Source organism: Mus musculus, chromosome 7 (assembly GCF_000001635.26).
Source record: "Mus musculus strain C57BL/6J chromosome 7, GRCm38.p6 C57BL/6J".
Taxonomy (NCBI): Eukaryota; Metazoa; Chordata; class Mammalia; order Rodentia; family Muridae; genus Mus; species Mus musculus.
The window spans coordinates 138,746,557-138,767,818 of NC_000073.6; the positions used below are offsets into that span (position 1 = coordinate 138,746,557).

Sequence of the window (21,262 nt, forward strand, 5' to 3'; positions counted from 1 at the left end):
GCACACAAGCACAAACTTCCACACTAGCTAGCCAACTTCCCTCAGAAGCACAGTGTCTCTTGCTTTTGAGGACTGAACACACTGGCAGCCCAGCTCCCTCCATCAGACCCATCAAATGCTCAGCTCAGCTTCATCTGCAGTGGGGGAAGATACCAGCCTCACACAAAGCCCTCCAGGAAGACAAATGACCCCAATTATGGCATCAAAGACGGTTTTGGGAAAGGGAGAAAAATTCACAACAGCTCTTTGTAGTTTGCACTCGGAGTTGCCTTGGGCCCAGACACCTGGGGCCCACGCAGCTTTGGCTTTGTGTTTCTAGGAGGACTGCTGAGCAGCGCGCACACAGCTGCCACTGCGAACGGTGCTCCATCACACGCCAGGCTCTGCTCCATTTGTCTTCAGAGTGAGATTTTCTTTTAGAAGCCTATCAGAAACTTGAGATTAGTTCCAGGAAACCTCCTAAACTGGTGGTACATATTGCAGTAGTTTCTGGAAGGATCCAATTGATATAGAGCAGGTGTAGATTGAGGGTAATTAAATTAGCCCCGTGTGAGGGCTGTTTGGAGGATGGCTGAGGGGTACACCTCTGCAGATGAAATGTCAATATTTTAATAACTTTCCTCGGAAATATATTGCTGTGTAATTCTCCTCAGGCTGCATTCTGAGGTTCTTCCATCCCTCCAGATGACCAAGCTACAGGAATTACCACTCTGGCTATAGATTCCTGCATTCTTCCCATATCCTAACTGTTTCACCCCACCATGGTGTGGGTTGGAAATACGATTAAGCTAGAGTTTGACATGTAACGGTATTTCAAATGTCATTCAGAGCTTGGGTTTCAAATTTTTATCTCAGTGACTAGAGAATTAGAATGCTTTTGCTAGCACAGTTCTCTCTAAAACAGCTACAACAACAAAAGAGGGTTTGGTGTTGCATGCAAATGCCCTCTGGCCCCAGTGGGATGAACACATGTCACTTTCTCTACAGGGAGCTTAGGCATGCTCAGAAGAGGCCAAAGTGCACAGGTCCTCCTTGGAGATAAGGTTGAGAGAAGCCGAGGAGAGGATCTGGGAGTGTTCTTCAGGGAGAACATTACCTAAGAATGTACACTCTCCATCCACCAGGGAGGGTGAGGCCCAAGAGACAGGAGATAATCCTTGTTAGAACCCTTGTGTCCATGGGCTACCACACAAAGGTCTGTATCAGACTTAAATGCCCTTGTTCCTGGCACAAGTGGTATCAAGTGAGCCCTTACTTTAAGGGTAAGGGGTGGCAACAGCATTCCAGTGTCCCAGGAATAGGAAGAACCTATAAGGCAATGAAGTGAAGTTGGAGAATTCCAGGAGAGAGAGGTCCTGGCTCTTTGGAAAGCTGAGAGCTTCAGGAGTCAGGGATTGTATCACAGCTTGGAGGACCAAGGTTCCAGTTCCTTGGCCAGCATGAGGACTGGGATAATAAGGAAGACTTAAGACAACATAAGGTATTAAAGAACCCAACAAGGACTCTTCCTGGGTGACAGCTACCTAGTATTCTAGGCTGCACTGTCACAAGGCCCCTGAGCAGAGCAAAGCAATGACCCTTTGCTAGCTGGCCACATCTTTCTCGCCAGGGTCTGCAGCTGAAGGGATAGAACCCACCCACCTCACCCAGAATCTCACTCTGGCCTATAGCACAAGACCACTGACCTCCCAGAGTTGCTTCCTATAGCTCCAAGACCAGTGAAGATCTTGTTCAGTGGACGGCATGTGACAGTGGAGTTGCTGAAACAGTGGAGGTCCTGTGACAGTGGAGGTCCTGCAACAGTGGAAGTCCCAGGGTAACTGGTGCTCTGCCCGGGTCATTGACTGGCCCAGAGCAAAATTCAACAAAGAGAGCATATGCCCAACCTAAAAACTTTCTGGAGGTGACACCTCAGTGATTTTCCTCAGGACAAACCTAGTTTAGAATTGCTGTTGAGGTATCTTCATTCAGCCACTTGGATTGTTACAAGGCAAAATAGAAAGGAACTCGCAGCAGGGTTTGCAGGAGGCTAAAAATAGCCAGAGCACCCACCAGCACAAGCTTCCAGGCAGCAGCTGCAGAGTGCCATGGATAACCTCACCTGTTTTTACTTATTGACTTGTCTCTAAGACCATCATGGACAGCCAGCCAGCAACATCTGCCCTTAGCGAGCAGAGAGGACTGTCCTAAAACCCAGGAGGTAATGAAAGCAGACCAGCTCCTCTTCTCTGCCTCTAATCTGCAGATGGCCTGGGTGTATGAGCTGGAGTCTTCCTACCTGAACCCCAGTACTCAGCCTGTCTTCTCTCGTGTCCCAAGAGGGTGACACATGGCCATGAGGGTCCTCAGGCAGGAAGTCTTTGGGCTCCAGGGTGCTGCAACAAGCGAGCTTCCCTGACTGGGGATCCCTAAGCACCTGGTGTGCAGGCAGGAATGGGACCTCACTTGAGGATGTCTGGCTTCATAAGTAAGTGCTGGCCATCAAGGCGAGCCCATTGCTGTGTGTGACTGAGATTCACAACAGGGAGATGGGAGACCTACAGGGAGGTGGAAGTCCCTGAGTCCCTGGACGTAGACATCCAGCAGGCATCCTGAGTAGACACTGAGGCAGGTACCCTCGGCTTTCTCTGAATGACCCTGCGCTCGCCTTAGACGTAGATCAGGGACAAGAAGTCACTGGTGAAATCATGGTCATTTTCCTCCAATTGTGATTGACAGCTAAAAGCTGAGGATAGTGTGTTGGTTGCGGGGAGTCTAGCGTCCTAAATATACTCAGGCCATTGTTCCTTTTGTTCATTTTATCCTCCTCAGCCAAGAGGAGCACCTGCCTGTAGCCCAGGCTGCAAGTGTATGGAGTTGGGAATAAGAATCATGGGCAGGGGCTCCAGTGTAGGAGCAGGTTGGAGCAGAAGCAGCAAGAACTCAGGGTACGAGGGCAAGGAAAGAGATCTAGTGAATAAGCAAATGATGTGTTTGCCATCTGTCAACTGGTCGTTGGCTCCCTCTGCTCTGTTCAGCATCTTCATGATGACCACCTAGCCTGATAACAGACAATGGTGTTTTCATGGTCCGTAGAGCTATCAGGTCACCTGACTCAGACAGCCTCTCTCGGGCTGGCTTCCTCTTACTACCACACAGGGTTCCTCCAGCTCCTGTTGATCTCCTAAGGGACAGCCCATCCCAAAGTGTTCCTAGCAGCTTACTAAGGATCCTGTGGTAGGCTTCTTATCTGACTCACATGCTCTCTTGTGACTTGAATGTTGGGACATCCACCATTCTCCAGGGATGCCCAGAAACGCAAGTTCACAGAGCCGGTGGCCAGGATCCACGGCTTTTCCCAAGAGGAGTTGTGTGAGTCTAAGCTCTGTGGCCCACCCCCAAATTCTCAGCACTAAAACGGAGGTGGCCCCAGGCAAACTCACCTAAGGGTAGAGCTTGTCTTTGCCTATTGCTAAGATTGGACACCCTCACAGTACTCCCTTAGATCCGGGGCCCAACCACAGGTGTTATACATACACAACATGCCAGCATTCTGACACCAACAACCTCGAAAGCTTTTGTTGTAATTCTGTGCCCAGGGAAGAGACTCTCAGGACATACCCACCTGCTGTGCATTGTATGAACATAACTCCCCATCAGTGTCTTTTTCCTGTGTCAGATTCCATTCATTTGATCAAGAACCAATGCATTCCTATGTCAAAGTCTCAGTGTCTACTGAATAGAATTTCCTAAGCAGTGACTGAGGCCAATCAGTTGCATTTCCCAGGGCACTCAATAGAGAACTTTAAAATCTCACACAAAGCTCTCTTTCCCCAGCCTGTCTCTAACAGCAAAGTCCCATGCTTCTCCTTGGAACACAACTACTCAATGGCTCATGAGGTCAAATGCTGGATCAGAATGGCATCTGTAGACCCTGAAGGCTACCACATCCATTCAAGAGAAGAAGCAGTGATCAGCACCAGCAAATCCCATCTGGATTTGTCCTCTTGACAAAGTAGTGATCCCAAACCTGACCCCTCATGAGAATTATTTCCAGAACATTGAATTTTAAAGACCCTTAGCCTCTCCAGAGAAGTGTGGTTTCTGAGGCCATCAAGTCAGGTGACTTCTGTGAGCCTGGGCAAGGAACTACTTTGTCTCCCTCCAATTCCTAAGTGACAGCCTCAGAGGAAGACCCCATTATTCTCTGGAGAATCCTCACAGAACCCTTTTCTGTACTCAAGACAGTTGTTTGCCTACAAAGCTTATATGTTCTCATCTGAGACAGAGGACCTGAGATTTTGTGAAGGATTCCCATCCTGAGACTTACAAGCAGAGATAAGTTATGTGTGAACTAAGACACACAAGGCAGGTGTGAGCTGTTGCTATACTGCCTGGAGAATGGCACAGCATGGACCCCAACCACACACACACACACACACACACACACACACACACACACACTTATATATATTGGCATGGAAATCACATGGCACTGTTTGGTTTTGAAAGAGTTGTATTTCAGGTAGAAATCTAGCCTGGATTGGCCTCAGATTTTCAGAATCCAAGTCACTCCGGATTGTTGGGCTGAAAATTAGCAGTGTCCCTGGCTGCCATCCACTATATGCTAAGAGTCTTTCCTAAATTTGACCACCAAAAGTGCCCCTACATTGTGGATGGTCTCTCAGAAAGAAACACCCAGCCGAGAACCCCCAAAAGAGGTGCAGGAAGGCAGGGTGTATTAGCTGACTCTGTTTGGAGCCTGACTATTAATCTTCTCAAGATTTAGCACTCTGGGGCTCTGTGAGGCTGGTCATCAACATCAGGAAGGAACAAGCTCCCAGTGAGCTTGGGATCTTGGAGAAGCCTCTGAAGGACAGAAGTGAGGACATCTTGCACTGCTGATTGTTTCTGGGGACTTTGTACTGGTTTCAAGGAACAAGACAACCTTTCGCTTCAATTTGCCAAGTCAATGCTTGGTGGGCTTGATTTTTTCCACAGTAATGGGGACACAGGCAGTCTATCTATGGACTTGTTCATTTCCAGCAGAAAATGAGGAATTCATCAACACGGGTTTGCGTGTATCCATTGGAGACCCACAGTGGAAGGGGTAGATCCTGACAGAGGTTTTGTAGGACTCTTACCAACTAGGAAACTGAGTCCCACCTACCCCTGCTTTTCCAAGGAAATGGTGACATCGGCATCTCTCTTTCTTCTCGAACCTCTCAGCTTATCTGAGTCCCCTCTCGGTTCACCTGAGTCTCCTCTTCCATCCTGCAGAGCATCTCTGAGCCAGGCTCCCTGACAGCTGCTCCAGTTTTCAGTGGAGCAAAAGGTCCTCACATGATCAAAATCTGCCCACCTGACGTAGCCTCCCCTAACCCAAAAGCCAAAGACCACCTAGCAAAAAAACCCAATATCAAACATGATAAGCCTTCTTGTGGGTTGTTGGCCAGGGCTGACTAAGAAACTTCCAGAACATGCAGCCTATTGCTATTGCCCTTAGTTACCCACCAGAGATGAAAGCTAAGTCCCTATTGCTGAAGACACCATGCACTTCAGAAACATCACTCAGATGCAGGTTCACTTATGCACTCCTTGGTCACTGCCATCACTAGAATTCCTTCAGTGAACCTGAATCTGAGTGACAAAGGCTGAGGTCCCCATGCAACAAACAGCTCACCTCTGAGAGGTCACAGAAAAATACCACATTGGACCTAACCTGAACTTTGACATAGGTAGTACTTGCAGCCTGGGCTCCATGGGCAAATCTGACCAGTCCTTCATTGTGAACTTCAGAGCTCTACTTCAACTGCTGCTTTCTCTCCACTCCCAGCCCCCCTCGGCTGCTATGAGCTGGACACTTACTTTCTTCTCCAGTTTATTCTTCACTCACACTCATGAGTCAGCCATTTGGTCTCTCAGCTACAACAGTAGCCCTACTGTTTGCTGGGTACAACTCTGGGACATCACCCACAGTGTACCCCTAAGGACATGAACAATTTTTATTCTATGTATAACTGGGGGTACAGGTACCATAGTCCTCATGTGGAGGTCAGAGGACAACTCTGTGGAGTTGCTCCCCTTCTTCCACCTTCACATGGGCTCCAGGTATCAGTCTCAAATTACAAGGCTTGTGTTGCAAGGGCCTTTTCAAGCAGAGATATCTCACCAGCTCTAAACACTTTCTTATTCAAGAAATTCTCCAGGTGTGTTTAAAGGAGTGTGGCACAAAAGAAAGATGTCTGTTTTGCTGCCTACACATCCACAGGCCCTGATCACAGTGAGAGAACTGGAGGCTGTCGGCCATTACAGGGTGTCCTGATCTATAATAGTAGATTATAATTGATAGAAGATAAACATGAATGTGTGTGTGTGTGTGTGTGTGTGTGTGTGTGTGTGTTTCTAAACGCATTTATCTGCTTGTTCATTCACACGAAAACTTCCTTTATATAATTACTAAACACTCTAGCTAATTTGGCTCCATAGGTTCATTATTTATCATGTGGCTAGCTGGCATTAGACCAAATCCTGCATCCTTAAAAATCAAGGTACAATTTCTGCCCAAAGCAAACCAGCAGCCTGGCAAGGAAATAGATATATTTATGGCTATAACCTCACATAATAAATGTTTATGAGAAACTGACACAGGAGACTCTGTGGCCTCCCTGTCAACCAGAAAGGCCCTGGAGCAGGATGAGAGGAGCTCGGGGCAGAGCCCAGCTTCACACTGGCAATTAGAAGTCCGTTCTCAGCCACAAGTCACAGGTCTTGGCGTGGTAGTTATCAACACTATGCAATTTTAATTCACAGCAAAAATATTGCCACAAAATGGTACCTACTACAGAAAGATTTAGAAAATAGAAACAAAAGAGTTATTGACCAGACTGTTCAGTACTTCTGAGTCTCCTGACGCGAATGTGGTGGGATAAGGAAGGACATCTTAGCTGGGAGGGCTGGGCCATGCCCCAAAGTTACGGGCAGTTGATGCTTTGTCCACCTCCTCTGCAGATGTCATCTTTTCCTTTCCCCTCCCCTCCCCTCAAAGAACAGTCTTGGGAAATGGACCCAGGCTCTAAAACTAGCCCCCACCTATACTGACATTGAAGACACCCAAACACTTGCCCAGTGAACACTTACCCTGGTTCACTCAGCTAAAATGACAAGTCATCTGTCATGTGAGGAGCAGCCACAGAAACAACAAACAAGAAGGTGGCAATCCCATGTCATCCCACCACTCTGAAAGACCTGCTCAGCATTGTTTTGTGTCAACATTTGGTTTTAGCACATGGAGGCATGCATGTGTGTACCTGTGGAGGCCAGAGGATAGCCTCAGGAGTCACTTCTTAGGAGCCGTCCTCCTCAAAGCTAGCTGATTTGGTCGGCCAGTGGGCCCCCAGGATCACAGTGTCTCTGCCTCTCTCATGCTGGGATTTCAAGATCTCACCAGGGCTGGTGAGATGGCTCAGTTGGTTAGAGCACCCGACTGCTCTTCCGAAGGTCCAGAGTTCAAATCCCAGCAACCACATGGTGGCTCACAACCATCCGTAACGAGATCTGACTTCCTCTTCTGGAGTGTCTGAGGACAGCTACAGTGTACTTACATATAATAAATAAAAAAAATTAAAAAAAATAAAAAAAAGATCTCACCACCTGGCATGGCATTTTTTTTACATGAGGGCTAGGGGGGAACTGTGTTCATATCCTCATGCTTGAGTAGCAAGCACTTCACTGTCCAAGCCATCTCCCCAGCCTCTCACACAGGACTCTTGGACCATGCTGACATAGCCAACTCTGTCTTCTTTGTATCCCTTTACAGTCAGCACAGTAGCATGAGGAACTCTGAAACCCCCACCCCTTAGTGACAAGGACCTAGTGTTAAGGACAGGTAGGATGCATGCATGGTCATTTACATGACTACCCTGTTATCATTCTGCACTTGAGACCGTTCCACTTTTTCATTTAGGAACAATGTTGTGATTAATGCCATTTTTAAATTGCTCATAAGTCATGCACACAAAGAGCTCTTTCCCAGAGGCCTCTTGTCCTATGACTCACCTGTGTCTTGCTGACCACAGAGCCCTCTGAGACCGCAGCCACCAGAGTGGTAGCCTCTAAATGAAAAGAGAACGGCTCCAGGGTGAGGTAGCTTCTGGTGCAGGCCTATCAGTATTCAGAACAGAATCATTTTCACAATTAAATAAAATTTAATTTTTGGCTCACATGGTAAAAGATTATATCAGATTTCTCATTCCATGGAAAATCAGAAAGAACTTAATAACAAATACCACAATTATCTGGGAAGAACGAACAGTGATTAAATTATCAAGAGGCTGCTCCTCCCAAAACTATTTCTTTAATTAGCTAAAACTGGCAGTATATATTAATATTTCTGGAGATATTTGCATACATTCACAACAGGCTAACTCAGATATTAGCTGAAATATAATTTTTATAATATTATGTTAGAAATATTTTAAGATTAAATCATATTATCATTTTCTTCAATGGTTATTAGAGTAGATACTCTTGATTTATTAGCATAAATTCTCTAATTTAAGAACTGGAAATGCCTCTTGTTTTCCATGATAATGTTTTTCAGTTCTGCTGACAAAATAGAAGGCTGTCTCCGAAGCTAAAAGCTGTTGCCGTAGTGTGCACCACAAACACATCAGTAGGGCAAACGGAGCGCCCTGACCTGTGGAGAGGTACCACCATAGCATGCTGCAGCCATTCATCCCCCTATGACCAAAGCAGGGAGCTCAGACATGTGATCGGGGTGGGTTGATGGAGGGTAATCTTGGGTGAGCCCGGCAGAGGACAAGAGTAGGAGGTGTGTAGTTGGCAGAACTGAGTCATGACTATCAATTTGATGAATGCTTGAGTTCAGCTCTTTCTCCTTTGTATACAGTCTAGGATTCTAGCCCAGTGAATGGTGACACTCACAGTGGGCATGTCCCATCCCCATTCCTAAAAGAGTTCTTGTTCCCCTCTGAAGCCTCATGAGCTGGGCATCCACAGTTGACATTTCCTTTAGCATTTACATCTTCTAAGCTTCAAACAGAAGGACTCACTAAGTTCAGCTTACAATATTCAAGCTTTTTAGCCCACGGTTATTAATTCTTCCACATTCCTCCTCAAACCAATTCCAATGGTCTAAGAAGTACATATCAGACTTATCGCAACACAGGCCCTACTTCCTAGTACTAGTGTTCTGTAGCCCTTACTTTTTCCTGCTGCTATGATAAAATATCCTGACAAAATAATTTAAGAATGGATGAGTTTATTTTGGCTCACAACCTGCACGAGCTTGAGGCAGCTGCTTGCATTGTATCTCCACTCAGGATGCAGAGCAGAGTCAATTCTTATTCTCAGTTCACTCTCTCCTTTTCATACAGACCAAGATCCTAGCCTGAGGAATGGTGCCGCCCACAGTAGACAGGTCTTTCCATCTCAATTATCCCAATCAAGATAATCCCACTACCAGTGTGCATGCCCAGAGATCTTTCTCAGAAGTGATTCTAGATCTCATCACATTGACAACTGAGATTAACCATTTATCTTACTTGACCACAAAGCAAAGACCACATTTTTTTAAGACAATAACTCACTCTATAACCCACACTGTATAGTTCTGGTTAGCCTCAAACTTGAAAAAGCTTCCAGTCTCAACCTTTCTAAAACTGAGGTTATAAGTGTTAACCACTATGCCTGGCTAAAACAAACACTTCAGAGAGTTCCAGGAGCCCAGGAACTGACATGAACAAAATTAGGAATCCAAAACACCTATAAGAACTATAGTTAGGTGATTTGTAGGTGACCAGAGAAATCTAGGCCAGGAGAGCTGAAGACCAAGTCACCAAGACTCGCTCTGCTGAGAGACTACAGGACAGATGAAGGTTACAGGCCAACATGGAGAAGCAGACCCAACCTGGTCTTTTGGACTGAAGAAGGCATTAAAGTAGGTGACCACAGGGAGAAGTTCAATGTGTGTTTTGAGGACTACTTAACACCAGCCTGCTACCTAGCCTATCACTAGAAAGTTCTGAAAAGTTTGAGTGCATTTCCTGGACCAAACAAGGCAGAAATCTGAACAAATCATGCAAAATAGCCCCGCATAGTGGCACACACTTGCAGTTCCAGTTCTGGCGAAGTAGAAACAGGGTTTACTGGTGCTCGCCAACTAACCAGCCTAGTCAATCAGTGAGCAAGTTCTATGCCAATGAGTAGTTCAAAAACCAAGATGGCTGACTTTTGACAAATGACACTTGAGGTTGATTCCAGCCTATACACACACACACACACACACACACACACACACACACACACTAGGACCCCCATTCTGGGGCAGAACCATAGTAAGGAAATGCACTCTTTTAATCAATTCATGTCACAGGTTTCTCTAAATGGCTTCAGATGGCATCCCTTTGAGAGGAACAGAGATGTACAGTGAGTCTTCAAAGGCCATCCTACAAAAAAATTAAAAAAATAAAAAAACTTCTCAGCCTTCCCTTCTCTCACTGTGACTCTCCAGGGGTAGAGATAGGGTCCAAGTCCCTTACTGAAACCTCTACATGTGTCTACTTATGCTAAGTCCCCAGCAGAAGGCCTAGGCTGGGACCTGAAAGCTAATGCCTTTGTCCCTTCCCTTTCTTATAGGAACTGGGACTGTTCTTGGGTCAAAGAAAAGGTATAACAGCCATGTAGATCCTGGTCTCTTCAATATGCCCCAGGAACTCCATCAAGCCAGAGTCTACTTTCTGAGACAGAATGTGTCCCAAAGCCATAGTTTCCCCCTCCTTACAGACTGCAAAAGTATTCCTGGGATTGGAAAGCAGTGTATTCAAATTACAGTGGTCTATCCAAATCAGGATGCCACAAAGGCAATGTAATATTCATGCTCAGCTTGTCATCTTAATTAATTTGTCTGTATTATTTCAGGGGTTCTAAAAAAAAACACAGGGTAGTCATCAAGGAAAATGGAGTGTAAATAAGGCCTTTCAATTACTCTCCTGCAGACTAGTCGGGGGTGGCGGGGGGAGAACCTCTCCACTTAGAGGACAGGTGACTGGAGGACACCAGAAAAGGCCACAGGGTATAAGTGTGCATGACAGAGAGCTTTAAAGTAATTTTACAAAGTCCGGAAAATTTACATAATCTTTTTCTGGGATTCTTTTTTATTAATGAAGTACAATGTCTATAGGACTTTAGGTCCAGAGAATAATTGAAAGTTTTCCTTGACTTCCACCACACATTCATGATCCTGATCTGCGCAATCTGTTTTCTGAGACCGAGCCTGTGTTGATGCCTGGCTGCCACCCAGGGTCCACAGCCCCCAGCAGCATCTACTCTTGTGTCCTACATCCCATGTGGTTGACAATGTATTGTGACATATATTCACAATTACAGCCCCATACTGAATCTTTAAAAAGTCCCCAGTGTAGGGCTGGAAAGATGGCTCAGCCCTTCGGAGAAGTTTCTTCTCTTCAACGGGACCAGAGTTCTGTTCTCATCACCCACGTGGAGTGGCCCACACTCTCTTAACTTCAGCTCCAAAAGGATTCCATGCATCTGGCCTCCATGGGTACACATGCACATACTCACCAACAGACACACACCCATACTCACATAGTTAAAATAAGTATTTTAAGTCCCCCCAGTGCCTCCTCTTCATCCCTTATCCCTAACCCTTGGCAGAAACTGACCATACTCCTACTTCATCCAGAATATCATAGTTAGAATCACACAGCTTGCTTGGCGCATTTCCTGATGAACGTTTCACTTTCTGTCCTTTCTTGACCCTTGACAGTCTATACCTTTTGCTATGGGATGATATTCCCTCACTGCCTTTCCACAGTTTATCTATCCATTTATCTGCCAACACTGAAGTGTCCTTCTATTGTTTCCAAAGTCTGGCTGCCTGAACATCCTATGACTTGTCAACTCCTTTGGGCCAATACCAAGAGGTTCTATCCCTGGATCTTAAGGCAATGTTAATTTTCTAAGAAACCACGGAGTTGTCTTCCACAAGGCCATTCCACACTCCCTCTAGCAGTGAGTCAGGCTTCCTGCTGCCCCACTTCCTCATTAGCACTTGGTGTGGTCAGCTTGCAGTATTATCTTATTGCTTGAATATTTGGTTTTGTGATGATACAGATGTTGGGTGCCTTTGTGTTTGCTTATTTGCAATCTAAAAACCATTCTTGGGAAGGGATGGTTCAAACATTTGGCCTGTTATTTTAATCCATTGACTTTCTTACTTATTGCTGAATTTTTTAAAGTTTCAGTGTATTTTCGATGAGTCATTCATCCGTTCTTTTAAATTTTATTTTAAATGTTTATTTTTATTTGTGGGTTTGCTAGGGGTGGGTGTGTGCACATCTGTGCGTTACTAAGGATCAAACCCAGACTTGGGTCATAGGAACACTAAGCAAGGGCTTCACAACCCAGCTGCAGCTGTGGCCCTAAGGTGGGTTTTTTTAATTTGTCTATGAGCATGGCTGACAGAGAAAGTTGCCACACATTTGGGTTTTATTTCTCCTTTCTTTGAAAGGACTTTGTAGTCCTGTTTCTTTGTGTGCTGTGTTTTGTTGTTGCTGCTGCTGTTGTTGAAATTGAGATAGCTTAATTAATAATGTGATATCCCTAGAAATCATATCCCTGCCTCCTCCACAGTGGGCTGCCTATTTTGTCTGGTTGGTTTAGGGTGCTGTAGTCATGGGGAATCTCCATGCTAAGAATCAACCTAGGGTGTTAACTTAGGGTCTCTGGAGAATCTTCTGAACCTACACATTGGCATAAATATGCACAGCAATAATCTAATGTTCTTTGCATTTGAAGTTCCTTTTGGATCTTCTAGTCTTTAATGTCTGACTCCAAAAAGAGGGAAATGAAAGAGGGATCTTCAACTAGTCTTTAAAAGCCCATAGACATCTCTCCAGTTTGATGTGTGGTGGGGGTTGTAGCAATGCAGGAAGGTCCATTTCATCTTTCCTTTTTAAAGTGCAGACTAATTACACAGAATGTGTTTCTTTGTGTTGTTTTCAGTCATGTTTACAATGAACTTCGATTGTCTTCAGTCTCCCATCAGCCTCTTGTGCTCCCCACCCCACCCCACCCCCACCCCCGCATTGGTTACTTCTGTCTTCCCCTCAATTTGCCCAACTTCTACAATCAGTACATATTGTCTCCAAGACTTTGGATTACTTTCCCATTTTCTTGGCACTGTTTTCTATAGAGTCCGGGTCTTCACTTGTTGGTTCTTTCATGAACTATGACCTCAATTGTGTGTCTAGAGATAATATTGCACACCCAAGGTCATCAAGGCTTTGGTTTGTCATCACCTGGGAGCTCCAAGCTGGATATTTTCACCTGTGATCCATTTGACCTCATTTTGGGGAATGGTACAAGGTCTGTCCCTGAATTCCTGTCTCTTACACATGAATACCCAGTCGTCCTAGCAACATTGACTTGGAAGGTTATCCTTCTCTCTTCAGTTGCTTTTGCTGCTTTGTCAACAATGAGTGTGGATCTACTTTGGGATTCTCTATTCTGTTTCACCAGCCTATTTGTGCGGTTCTAAAAAGATCACAGATGTCATCACTGTGAGTCTTCAGTAAGTTTGAAGTCAGGTAACATCAGTCTTTGACTTCCTTCTTCCTCCATGTTGCATTGGCTCTTACCACTTGGATTATTTTCCCTTCCATATAAACTGTAGAATCTGTTTGTCGATATCCCACACCAAAAATAAAAACCACAAACAAGCAAAACCTTTTAGGGATATTGATAGGAAGTACATTGTATCTATAAACAAAGGTGGAAAGAAATGTTTTGACAATATTGAGTCTTCCTATCCATGAACATGGGATATGTCTTCCTGTGATGACCATGGGATATGCCCCCCTATGGTAAACATGGAATGGAACTCCCCATTGTAAACAAGGGCTGTTTCTCCTCAGTAAGCATTGAATATAGCTCTTTGTGAACATGTGGTATGTTTCCCCATGAAGAATCTGGTATATGACCCTCTGTGGTAACTGTGGGATATGTCTCTCATGGTGATATGTCTCCTTGAAGTGAAATAGGATATGTCTGCCCATGGTGAACACAGGTTATGGGATATGATTCCCTGTGACAAACATGGAATATGTCTCCCCATGCTGACGCATCTCCCTGTGGTAGACATGGGCTATAGCTCCATGGATTTAGCTCTCCTTTGATATCACCCATGACATTTTTGTAGTTTTCTTCACATATTTTGTTAGGCTTATGCCTCCGGAGTTCATTTTTAGTGTAATGTAAACTGTAATATGTTTTGAGCTTTAAAGTTCAGTTGTGCCTCAGAGGCTGAATCAGCTATCTTCTATAACCAAACAAGGCCTCCTGTGGAGGGATTGGGACACCAACCCAGCCACAAAACCTTCAACCTGCACTTTTTCCTGCCTACAGAGTATTGTGGGAATGGAACCTAGTAGAATCACCATCAAAGAGACCAGAGAGACTTCATCCAGCAACAGATGGCATCAGATGCAAACCAAGGATGAGAGCTCAAGGATTCCTGCAGAGGATGGAGAAGAAGGATTGGAGGAACCAGAGGTGTCAGGGATACCAAGACAGCCTACAAAATCAACTGCCTGGGACTCATTAGGGCTCACCGAGATCAGAAAGACTGTAAGGGTCTGACTTAGGTCCTCTGTATGCTATGATTGAGTAGTTTGGTGTTCTTGTGGGAATCCTGATGGGAGCAGAGGCTGTCCCTGTCTCTTTTACCTATCTGTGGGACAAGTTTTCCTTCTACAGATGCTATGTGCCTGATCTTACTGTAGCTTGTTAGGCTGCGTTTGGCTAATGCCCCTGGGAGGCCTGCTCTTTTTCTGAGAGGGGGAGGCAGAGGAGGTAAGGAATGGATCTGGGGGAGAGGGGATGGGGGAGAGGCTGGGGGAATGGAGGGAGGGTAAACTCTAGTCCAGATGTAATATATGAGGGGAGAAAAAGAGAAAGAGGAAAGATATTCAGTTGTTTCTGCTAGTACCCAGCTGACTTCTTGATACGTTAACTTCTCCCCTGGAATCTTGCTGTAACTTGGCTACAGGATGGTTTTGTTTTAGTCAATTCCTGAGCACTTCCTACTTAGTCAATCACATCATCCAGAAACAAAGACGATTTTCTTTCTTGCAATCTCCACACATTCATTTCCTCTTCTTGTCTTGCCCACACTAGTTAAGATGTCTAGTACACAACTGAAGAGCAGTAGGGAAGACCAAGCACATCCCAGCCTTGCTCCTGACCAGCATCCTCACCACGGCTCTTACCACAGTTCCTTTTCTAAAATTAGGATGTTTTCATTCGATCTTTTGAGCAGTGGTACAATTCCCAAAGTGCTTATATTTTAACTTCCATGTCACACAATGAACAGGTATGTCTGGTTTTGTTTAGAAAAAAAAAAATCTTGTTTAAACATATTTGAAGCTGGGGCTAGGAGAGAGCTCAGTTGCTAAAATGCTTGCTTTTACCACATGTGATCCAAGCTCTGAGAAGGTGCAGACAGGAGGAATCCTGGGGCTTGCTGGCTGGTCAGCCACACCTACTTAAAGTTTCAGGGCAGTGAGAGAGAACTGTCTTGCCTCTCCATTTGATAGTCCTAGAAGTATTCTCATGTTGCTCTAAAGACAAAGTGCCCTCCTAAGTGCTGTGGTCCCTGGTCATCTCTGGTGTTCTCAGACCTTTCTCGTTCCTTCCTGGATTCTGTGCCCTATGTCTGCTGGAAGAGCTCCGGTGGTAAAAGCTTGCTTTGCAGATTTGAGGACCTCTGCTTCATCTCTAGGACTCACATAAAACATCCCAGTGTGGTGGCACACACCTGTAATCCCAACACCGGGGAGGTGGAGATAGGAGGATCCCAGGCTTGCTCCCCAGGCTGTATCCTGAGGTATACCTAGCACCTTTTGCTATTTAAGACCCTTTCGGAGACGCTAGATCTGTCCATCCAGGGAATGATCTGAGGCTGCCCAACACCACACTGTCAGAACCCCTGCCAAGGCAATATGTTAATTTAAAATAAATGAAGTACACAGACTGTAAAAGATGGGATGATCATTGGCAAATTTTTATGACTGTATTCAAAGAAAGATGAAAGAAAATGTATAATTAGAACTAATAAGAAGGTTCAGCGAGGATATGCTTACAAGCTCAACACAAAAATCAAAGCCTTGTTCCACACTGGTAATAGCTAATTAGAAAATTGTGATTTATGAAAGATTTGCAGTCACAATGACAGGAGAATAAAGGAACTAAACACTGTCTCAGATTAAATCTAACAGAAGAGGTCTAGGATGCTTGAAGAGAGCATGACATTACTCAAGGACACAAAAGGTGAGTAAGTGGAGAGCTGTGGAGAGTGGATGAGAGGGAGACGGAGTTCCATAAAGATCCAGTTCTCTCCAAGTTAATCCATAAATGCAAAGCAATTCCAATCAAACCCCCAAGAGATTATTTTTATCAAACTTGTAAAACATATTCAAAGATTCATGAGCGTGTTACCCCATTAACATATATAATACTATGTTTTTATATGTCAGTTAAAAATAAATTTAATTTAAAAAATAAAATGTATGCAAAATATGAAATTCCAGGAAAGCCAAGGAATTCTGGAAAATTTATGAGAGTAGATAGTCTTTTAGGGACTCTGGCCACAGAAAACATGTAGTGTAGAGCAGGCCAGGCTGAACACCAGGTCAGAGAGCCAGAAGCATAGCCGTGGACATGCACAGGAGATGGTGATATTGCAGGAGAAGTAAGCCAGAGGGGACAGAAGGGCCACTTGGTATCAGATATACAACTCCATCGTTTGGAGCCTTCCAGAGTCTGGAACCCATGCCTTCATTCTCAACAAGAACAATAATAAGTTGTACATGGATTAAATCAAATTGGAGGGGAAAAGAAAAAGAGGGATTTTTTAATGAATGATAGGGGAGGGGAGGAAAACAAATATCGAATGAAAAGAATCACAAATTTGACCTTATCAAATAAATCTTTGTTATCACAGGAAATGCAATAAAGCAATTTAAATTTAATCAAAGCACAGAGCAGTGAGATTTGTAGTTTGTCAATTATTTTATCTTGAAGGTATGATTCCCCTTCAGATCAATAAAGGAAAACAAAGAACCCAATGGGCAAAGAGCTCATAGACTTTGTGGCCTCAGGAGTGCCTAGGTTATACTGTTCTAAAGGGTGATGTCGAGACTGGGTGACAGTACAGGAGAATGTAATGGAGCTTCGCCTTTGAAGGGAAGGCTCTCCATGACTTTGTGGGCTCACTCTAAGCCCACCATACAAAGGGCTCGCCTTTTACCCAGAAAGGAGGGAGATATTGAATAGGGTTCCAGGAAAGTGGTATCAAACTGCCATTGGCAGATTCCAGTTCTAGTAGCTAACATACTCTTTCTAGCAGGCACTGCACTCCTGGGCTTTCCCTGAGATGGAGACCCCCACCTCTGAGCATTCCTCCCTATCCGTGGGCTGATTCTATTGGTTGATTTTAATCAGCTACGTTGAGAGCAAAAAGAATCATGTTGCAAAATATTCTTGCAAATTGGGAACAACTGCAAGTTCCACCAAGTTAGAAAGTAAATGACTGTTCTTCTCCTGAGACATATGTTAGGCTCGTACCTCATTAATCTCCCTTCTGCTCTGGCTGTAACAACCTGGCTACTAATGCTTTGAAGTCAATGCGTCATTACTCTTTTATAATCTCTTGAGAGCTCTTGGTTTTGAGAAGCTGAGCCTTGCACCATGAAGACTGGGTGCAGCCTGGAGAAGATGGTTCAAGGGAATCAAGCAAGAAGCTGCACCTAGGAGCCGCCATGGAACACTTTAGAAGGCTACGGGGTGAGGTCCAAAGACACACTGACCTGCCAAATTGTACACTTTCAAGCGGCGAACAGACATGAGATGGGAGACGTGTACACACTGGGTGTCTCTTCAATATAACATTTATTGCTTTTAGAAAGAGCCGTGAATGTAATAAACATCCACTGGCAAACACACCAACGACTCAGAAAAGCCCAAGGAAGCAAGCAAAGCCTTCACTAGCCCAGCCTCTCAGAGAGAATCTGCTAACATTTCATGGGAATTTTGACCCAGGAGTGACAGGCTCTGGCTGGAGGACCACCTGTTCATGTTGTCCAACTTCTTAACATGCCTGGGAACTCAGCACGTGTTTCTCATCACTCCTTGCTCTATGCTCCTGGACACAGAAATTGGGCCAGCTTCTACTGCCCGTTTCCTGGACACCAGGAGTGTAACTTCCTGCTTCATCACTGTCCCTACATCTGTACCTGCCCTTGTGTGCCCTTCCACAGCCTGATGTGATGCTTGGGGGCAGGGTTGAACTTCATCCCCGCAACACAGCTTGTTCTGTGGAGAGCTTCAGTGTGTCTTTAATGTGTACAGTTGCTAAGCTATTGATATCCCATAATATCACTTACCCCATGTCTTATTATTGAACAGTTAATTGCTTCTAATTCTTCACTATTATAATCTTCTAATTAACATTGTATTCATTTCTGGATGTTAGTCTGTCAGGTGGAAGATCTATCCTTCTGTAACCCCAGACACTGGCCACTTGCTCGCTGCCCCAGCTGCCCCCAGTATCCCTAAGCCCCCTTAACTCTATTTTACTTTGTCACGGTCAGAAGAGATGGCCTCTGCCTTCAACTCCACCTCCTTGACTGCCATGGCATGGAGTCAGGCTCTCTCACACAAAGATGGATGTCTGTACTTGCTTGACTCAGGGTTTGAGGAACTGGTCTATTGAGTCACTGACCACCATGGGCTCTCAGTTAACTTCCTGCCCATTGCCTCAGCCCATACCATCTGTGACAGTAAAGTAGCCACCATTGCCTCCAAGAACACTTGAACCCATCCTTAGGCCCAGCAGCTGTTATTGTGATGATGCTCCAGAGCCTAGTGAAATTTCAAGAGACAACTCCGTGAAACTGGGGTGTCATGATGACCCCCAACACCCAAGCCCACATCATCCACACTGCTTCAAACAATTTTGTTACTATTGTGGGCAAAGGACAACTTTCTGGAAAACCGTGCTGCCTCGTCCACTTAAAATTTAATACAGCAAGAACACAGTGTGAGATCAGTTAGAGCTCTTAAGGTATTTGCTGTGGGAAATGAATCCTGAGGTTTGAGTTGGGTCATCTCTAGGTGCACAGAAAGCCATAATGGCTGTTGGTGAAGACTGAGCAGTTAGAGCGAATGAAAGTCAACACTTTCTCTATTCATATTCCGAGCCAGCCTCAATTGGAAAGGGGAATAATGAACAGACACTGATTAAATTGCCCATATGAATATTCATTGAATCACCTGGCCTTTCATGCTAATTTGTTCTTTCTCCCATGGCTGCCTCTGAAGAGTAAAGCTTCCTTCCCTCTCAGAAGACCCGAGTTCAGTGCTGATTAGAAAACAAAGAGAGAAACTGAGCTTGAAATTCTGTCAAGAAAAAAAATAATAAAAATAAACTTGACAGAACCATGACTCCCATTCCTGGATCTAATCTGACCCTTTAAGATGTAGCCTCCTTTAATGTCTTCTTTAGTATCTTCAAAGCAATAGAAATTATTACATTGAGATGGACATGCATTTGATATGAGAGCTGTAGGGATACATTGCAAAGGACTGTCATATTAAATTGTCCTGTGAGATTCCCTTGAGCCAAACACCTAAAAGGAACTATGTCTCAAATGTCAGACAGACCTCTGTCTAAAACCAAGATCAACATTTGGATGCATCCGGGTTTTGAAGAGACAAACACTGGCTATAGGCTGACCCTGCTCTAGAGGCTTCACCATAGCCAACAAGGAGTGGCACACTGTTTTTCCCAAGGCAGAGCAGGCAGCCCATCTCCCTGCCTCCATCCTTTAGTGCTTTTAGCCTTCTTTCTGACCCAGAAGCTCTCCTGGGTCTCCCCACCTGCCAAGGCCTGTGCTCCAGGCTGGAAGAGGGAGGAGTTCATAGGAAGAGCTGGGCTATAGAAGAACAAAGATCTCACACACTCTATCTCCCAGAGACCCTTGCTCCCCGAGTATGGTAGTCAGCCATTGTTGTAACAGTGTACCTGGGGCAGAGGAGACATCTCCCTAGGGATCGCAGGGTCTTTGGGGGAAGGCACAGGAGAAAAGAATGCCCTCCCACTTATTCTGTCAGCCCCCCACCCACCCAAGATGTCGCTAAGTCCTGTCTCTGCTTGTTCAGTACATGGGCATCCCTGTCCCTGCCCCATGAGACATGGAATGACATATAGTCTTGTTCTACTTGGAACTCAGCCATGCAAGAGAAAAAGTTTAGAACCAAGGGATATTCAATTTCAGCAGGCAACGGTATCCATCATAGACCAAGGAAGAGATGCCCTTATTAAAATCTTTGGGGTTGGTTTAGAACGCATAGTGTTCTTCTGTAGGACATGAGTTCAGTTCCCAGTACCCACATAGGATGACTTATAACTAACTACCTGTAACTCCAACTTCAGGGGATCTGACACCCTCTTCTGGCCTCTGCAGGCACTGTGCTGGTGTATACAAACACACTCAGCATACATATGAATACATAACCTTTAAAATGTATTTTTCTGAACACTTCTGAGGATCTCTTCTGAGGATGTTAATATATGGGATACTCCCTCATCAGGAACAGAGGGTTTCAGGCTTGTACGGCTTTCCCCTGTTATACATGTCAATCTGTAGCATGATGGTTTTGGAAAATGTATTTGTAATTAAATTAGGCTACGTAAATGTGAGTATACTAAAATCTAAATGTGACATCTAAATGTTAACTGTCCAAGAAAGCACCTCTATTGGGAGTACCTGAGAACATCTGAGCTCAGGGAAGATGAAAGGGGGAGTGGCTGGGGTGGAATGTGGGGCACACTTCCTTGGGAGTAGTTGGGGGCAGGACATGCCTCACCCTGGGTGCTGGAAAGAGTTCACCATCTCCATTCTAACATAGCCTCATCTTGATATTTGATAGATCTCAGCATCCTGTTTCCAAATGAGACCACTAGCACAGGTGCTAGAGACACAATCAACCCCCAGTGGGAAATCCCGCTAACTCCTGCACTAAATACCAGGAGACATAGGGAGCTTCCACTGGCCTTTGAAAACTGGGCCAGGTATCAAAAGCATTGACATCTCAGCCCACGGCTATATTTGTACTTGACTCCAGCACACAGCTCTACTGTATTTCTACTGTGTTTTTGTTTGTTTTGTTGGTTTGGTTG

The 21,262-nt window shown here is 44.9% G+C and overlaps 1 long non-coding RNA gene across 2 annotated transcripts in view; it reads right to left on the bottom strand.

Annotated features, from left to right (window-relative positions):
• The window catches only part of Gm30874, a 95,520-nt gene that overhangs the window by 13,179 nt on the left and 61,079 nt on the right, over positions 1–21,262 (bottom strand). The window contains exon 1 of one of the 2 annotated variants that reach the window (XR_378601.3): positions 1,686–1,957. The exons of the other annotated variant lie outside the window; for it this stretch is intronic. This is a non-coding gene — a long non-coding RNA (predicted gene, 30874). Of the gene's footprint in view, positions 1–1,685; positions 1,958–21,262 lie in introns of those variants that run through there. 2 annotated transcript variants of the gene reach the window in all.